At 53.9% G+C, this 6,139-nt stretch overlaps 1 long non-coding RNA gene across 2 annotated transcripts; it reads left to right on the top strand.

The window, feature by feature from the left end:
* The first annotated feature begins 829 nt into the window (after positions 1 to 829).
* On the top strand, positions 830 to 3,403 carry LOC103878072. Of its 2 annotated transcripts, none has more exons than XR_638052.3 (2): positions 830 to 2,198; positions 2,834 to 3,403. It is a non-coding gene; the product is annotated as an uncharacterized LOC103878072 (long non-coding RNA). The 2 variants fall into 2 exon arrangements; XR_638051.3 differs by having other exon boundaries at positions 1,751 to 2,185.
* Positions 3,404 to 6,139: the final 2,736 nt, after the last annotated feature.

The following is a 6,139-nucleotide window of genomic DNA, read 5'->3' as shown; positions in this document are numbered from 1 at the left end:
AGACATAAAAATAGCTACTATAAATAACTTCGTATGTCCAAGAATATAGAGGAGAATGTGAAGATAATGAGGAGAGAGATGGAAGGTAAACACCCAGGGGGATGAAAAATACACTCGCGGCCATAAGATACAATAGAGGAGATTATCAGCCAATTAGATGGTACAGAAAAGAGAAGGTCAGTGAACTGAAAAATGTCACTTGAAGACGCCGTCCAGCTGAAGCACAAAGAGGAAAAAGACAGGATAAAAAAGCACACGGGTGTGATCTGTGAGGTCCCACACAGTGACGGAACACACTGGATTCAGGGTCTCGCAAGGAAGAAAGCAGGGAAAAAATATTTGAAGAAATAATCGCTGAAAATTCTCTACATCTGAAGAAAATGATAAAACCCAAAGATTGAAAGATCTCAACGAGGCTTTAGATGTACACGCACAAAGAAAATCAGACCAAAGCATGTCGTAATCAGGCAGAGCGTGGTGGCTCACACCTGTAATCCCAGCACTTTGGGAGGCCGAGTTGGGTGGATCACTTGAGGTCAGGAGTTCGAGACCAGCCTGGCCAACATGGGGGAAACCCCGTCTCTACTAAAAATACAAAAAAAAAAAAAAAAAAATTAAAACCACACATGGTGACGCACAGCTGTAATCCCAGCTTCTTTGGAGGCTGAGGCTGGAGAATCACTTGTACCCAGGAGGTGGAGGCTGCAGTGAGCTGAGATCGCACCACTGCACTCTGGCCTGGGCAACAGAGTGAGACTACGCCTCAAAAAAAAAAAAAAAAAAAAAAAGGCATGCTGTAATCACATTGCTAACAGCCAAAGACTTTAAAAAGGCTAAAAGCAGCCAGAGATAAACAAAGACGCACGAATAGGAAGGACATCAGACTTCTCACCAAAACTCACGCAGGCTGGGAGCGCGTGGAGCAGCATCTTTCAAACACATAAATGGGGGGAAAGCGGCCAACCTAAGATTCCATACCAGTGAAAATATTTTTCAATAAAGAAGGTGCAGGAAACATTTCTTAGACATACAGAATAAGGAAAATTATTGCCAAAAATGTGGAAGAAAATTCTTTAGGCAGAAAAAAAAAACGATGCTAAATGGAAATTTGAATCTGCACTGAGGATTGAGGAGAGCCAGACAGGCTCACTGTGTGGGAAATTATGTTTTTCCCATTGCTTTGCTCTCTCAGAAATACAATTGTCTGTTTATAGCAAACGTATTAAAAGCTTAGGGAGGGGTTTATAGCATAGGGAAGTGAAATGATCACAGCCACAGCGGTAACACCGAGGACTGGGGAAAATGGGCACAGGTGCCATGGCCCAACACTCATGAAATCACAGAGGTAACACCAAGGACAGGGTGGTGATGGGCAAAGGTGCCATGACCCAACCCTCATGAGATCACAGCGGTAACATCAAGGATGGGGGGGAGATGGGCACAGGTGCCACGGCCCAACCCTCATGAGATCACAGTAGTAACACCAAGGACAGGGTGGCGATGGGCACAGATGCCACGGCCCAACCCTCGTGAGATCACAGTGGGAACACCAAGGATGGGGGGCAGATGGGCACAGATGTCACAGCCCGACTCTCGTGAGATCACAGTGGCAACACCGGGGAGTGGCGTGATGGGCACAGGTGCTGCAGCCCGACCCTCATGCGATCACAGAAGTAACACCAAGGACGGGGGAGGGAGATGGGCACAGGTGCCATGACCTGACCCTCGTGAGATCACAGTGATAACACCAACGGTGGGGGGGGTGGGGAGGGAGATGGACCCAGGTGCTTCGGCCTGACTCTCATGAGATCACAGAGGTAACACCAGGGACATGGGGTAGATGGGCACAGGTGCCACAGCCTGACCCTCATGAGATCACAGCAGTAACACCAAGGACTGGAAGGGAGATGGGCACAGGTGCTGTGGCCCAACCCTCGTGAGATCACAGTGGTAACACCAAGGACAGGGTGGGGGAGATGGGCACAGGAGCCATGGCCCAACCCTCGTGAGATCACAGTGGTAACACCAAGGACAGGGTGGGGGAGATGGGCACAGGTGCTGTGGCCCAACCCTCATGAGATCACAGCGGTAACACCAAGGACGGGGTGGAGGAGATGGGCACAGGTGCTGCGGCCCAACCCTCCTGAGAAGCGGCGCAGTGTTACGTGAAGGACGGCTGTGTGTGGTGAGTTAAAAATGTAAGTGATGAACTCTGTGACAACCACTGGGAATGTTCAAAGGAAACGAGCCGAGTGCTCTGACTCGAGTCCTGCTGTGACCCCTGGTGCTGGCCTGCTTCCTGGTGAGAGCTTCGGGCCAGGGGGACACGTCACCCTGTCAAACAGAGCTGTCAGCTATGAATTTTTCTTGGGGGCGGGGATAATCAGGAAATGCTTTTTATCTTATTTTTTACTTATTTTATTGATTTTATTTTATTTTATTTTTGAGACAGGGTCTCACTCTGTCACCCAGGCTGGAGTGCCGTGGTACAATCAGGGCTCACTGCAGCCTCAACCTCCTGAGCTCAAGCGATCCTCCTGCTTCAGCCTCTTGAGTAGCTGGGACCACAGGTGCGCACCAGCTCGCCTGGCTAATTTTTGTATGTTTTGTAGAGACTGGGTCTCGCTTGCTGGTCTCAAATTCCTGAGCTCAAGCGATCCTCCCACCTTGGTCTCTCCAAGTGCTGGGATTATATCGGCGTGGGCCGCCACACCACGCCAAGAAAGGTTGCTTAAAGGGGACATTGAACACTTTTTTGAACGGTGTCAAAAAAGTGAGTCGTTTTCCTGCTTCTGAGCAATGGAGAGGGTGCAACCCATTCTTGTTTGAGCAGATGGCTGGTCAAGGATGCGGAGGTGAGAAAAGTATGAAAAAAGGACAACCTGCTCCTGTGTGGCGGGCCTCGGAAGATGGCCAAAGTCTGGAAATGCAGCTGGGGTCGGAGGTCAAGTCAAAAGTTGCCATTGGAGGAGCTTAAACTCCTCCCGAACTTTTCTTTCTCATGCTGCAGACTTAATTTTTATTAACATGGCATCTCTGAGAGGCAGGCTGGAGACCTTCTGCTTTCCAGAAAGGGTCATGGAGGGCAGGGTCGCCTCACACACAAGACATCTGGAAGCGGAACTCACATCTGTTGATACCCCAACCAATGCAGTTCCCAAGGATCATCTGTAGATACACTTCAGGCAGTGGCCTCTCTCTGGTGACAGCACACTTCCTCCACCAGCTCGGAACCTGGCACCACCGTTTCCAGGCTGGCGTTTCTTGAACCTTCCTGTTTGCCTAGGTGCGTAATTGAGATGTCACCTTTCCTTCATTCCTGATCCACCCTAGGAGACTTTTCGTAGTAGGATCTTCACACCCTTATGAATCTCTCATCTAATGCAGTGAGTTATGAATTGCAGAATATCGTATCTGTACAATGTCTTGTTCCAGCCACAGGATTCCAGTCCTGTGAGGAGGAGGCCAGGGGCCCCATGTCCTGCATGGGGGAAGGAAAGGCGGGGGAAGGCGGTGGGAGTAGGGACAGGCCCTGGGTCCTCATTCCGGCCGGGCCTCCTACACCCGGGCAAGCTCACCAGTCGGCAAGTTCACACCAGCAGACGGTGTGGAGCTCCCACTGCCAGCCCACGCCACGACATCGCCTCGGGCCCAAGGAGAAATGACGGACAGAAGGCACCTTGCAAACACCTCAGCTTGGCAGCCAGGGGCCTTGTGTGCCTGGAGCCTGCGTGGGGAGAGAGAGTCAGAGCTGGATGTGTAGCTGGGTGGGAGCCTCAAGGGTTTTCAGCAGGGGAGTGACTGCCTTCTTCCCAGGCAGGAAGGTGGGTTGTCTTCCTGCCGCCAGGCCTCAGCCCCAAATTCTTCAGGCCTGGGCAGCAGGAGGAGGCGGGGAGCCAGTAAACACTGTCACCCTGTGGCTAGTGTGACTGACTGGCCCATCCTCAGCCACTGGTTTCAATCAGAACCTTCTGATGCTCCAGTGTCTCCTTCCCAGTCGGACCACCGAGGGGAGGTGCAGGGAGAGAGGCGCTTGCCCACTCCGCGCACGTCCACATCGCGCACAGGGCGACGCCAAGCTGTGGTGAGCGGTCAGGGGTGGCCAAGGACAGGCGGACCAGGGCTGCAGGGGCCTGTGAGTTGCCCAGGGCAGGAAGTAGCAGAGAGCACTTCCCACACTTAACCGAGAACAGTGCGTTTTTGCACAGAGCTTCCCAGGGGACCGGTGCCCCTGAAGCATATTTCAGGAAACGCTTTTGTTGCGTTTGGACACCAGCCCTGGAGAAGGTTATCTGACATCCCTGGGCAGCCCACATGGGTCATTTTTTTCTTTCTCAACCATGACCACTTGGCCAGAGAAGCTAAAGCCCACGGCCCCCATCCGGCGGGTCGCAGAGTTCTAGGGGGACCCCGAGGTGCAGCCTGAGCTCCGAGGGCCTGGCTTCTGCCTGTGACTCCACCACCCTGTCTTTAAATTACACACCCAGGGCATTTGTTTTGGAGGCTAGAGCCTGTATTCATCATTGCTAATGTATTTGCTTGGGAGGGGATGTGCTGCAGCTGTCTGTAAATTTAGGAGGTGTGGAGATGGATCCGCGTGTCAAGAGCGTGGCAGTCAGCGAGGCTCAGAGGGAGACAGATCTCCAGCTTACTGCTGAGCGGCAGCTCATTTATTTGGGGGCTAGGGAGGGAGGCGTAGGGGACTGAGCCTCCCATTTTTCTGAGGATGCATCACACGCTTCTTCGCCTTCCAAGTACCTGGGACTGGGCTGCCCTCGTCTCTGGGGCCCCACAGCCTGCCAGGACTAAGGGGAGGAATAGACACAGGTGGATGGCCAGTGAGGAGCTCGAGGAAGGTGGCAGCCCAGATGCCTGGCACTTAAGGCACCAGTGCTGGTTCCTGGTGCTCAGCACTGCCCTGCCGCACGACCCTGGAATTAAAGAATCAGAAAACCATGGGATACCAGAGAGAGGCTGTGGCTGATCATTATTCAGCAAATCTTCCCTCCCTCCCACCCCTCACCTCCCAGGGAGGAACCCTTTCCCCTCCTGTTATGGCGAGCTTGGCCATTGGGACCCGACGTCCAGCGGGGCAGGTGCCGTCCTTAAGAGGCCTCCCCCATGTCCATCATCTACAGGAGTGACCTACCTCATGCCCCAGCCAGCGGCTGAACTTCCCACCTGGCCCCAAGCGGGACCTACGGAGCCAGCTCTGGTGCAGAGCGAGAGGCGCCACTGACAGTTTGCTGGTTACCTGGTGGAATCTGGCCCCGTCGGGGTAGGACAGGGTGTGCATAGCTGCACCCTTAAGCCCTAGGTCCCCATGCCAAGCCTGTGCCCTGGCCGGGGACTTCGTGGCCACCTCCCTGAGGTCACTCTCACCGATGCTGGAGGCTCAGTGCTGATTTCTGCCTGCCTGCCTGGGTGGGCGTTGTAACGAGAGGCTTAACAGCTTTGACAAACTGAAAGCTCTCTGACATGCTAATTAGTGTTTTCATGAGGCTGCTGGTGGGGCCTTTAGGGGTGTCACAATACATCCTTCCTGGAGACGGTGATGATGGGGCTGGCTCGTGGAAGGGGGTTGGGGCTCAGCACTTCCCCAGAACACACTTGCAGGGCCAGCGGCTGCCTTTGCTACGGGGCTCCTGGAGATCTTCAGGACTCGTGGTGGACAGGAGAGTGGAGCAGGCTTTACCTTTTCTCAGCAGAAGGCAAAGCAGCCACTCCGTGCAGTCCGGCAGGAGGGCACCTTGCAGCCCAGGCTCAGGGTCCTTCGGAGCCCCCAGAAATAGCAGCATCCAAAGACAAACACGAGAGCCAGGTGCCTGCGAGAGGGGTGCGGGGGAATTGAGGTGGCCAATGCCTGTGGAAGGGAGGGGATATGTCTAGCAAACTCTACATCCTTGGCGTTTCTAATGCTTTCTGTAAGGTGTCATCTCTGTTCCAGGATGTGGCTCTGCCAGGCTCCTCATGGAGCAGAGATGACCTGGACTCAGCTCTCACAGGTCTTCATCCTCCTGCCACCGGGATCTTGGGGGCGAGCAGCCTGCCTGCTGGGGGCTCACACTCGGGAGGGGTGCTGGCAGCAGGGAGAGGGGTCAACCTCAAGAAATACGGAAGCAAAAACTGGGCAGCTTCA

The sequence above is a fragment of the Papio anubis genome, chromosome 13 (genome assembly GCF_008728515.1).
Source record: "Papio anubis isolate 15944 chromosome 13, Panubis1.0, whole genome shotgun sequence".
In the NCBI taxonomy this organism is placed as follows: Eukaryota; Metazoa; Chordata; class Mammalia; order Primates; family Cercopithecidae; genus Papio; species Papio anubis.
The sequence above is the reverse complement of the archived record's forward strand: the minus strand, read 5'-3'. Positions and strand labels throughout refer to the sequence as shown.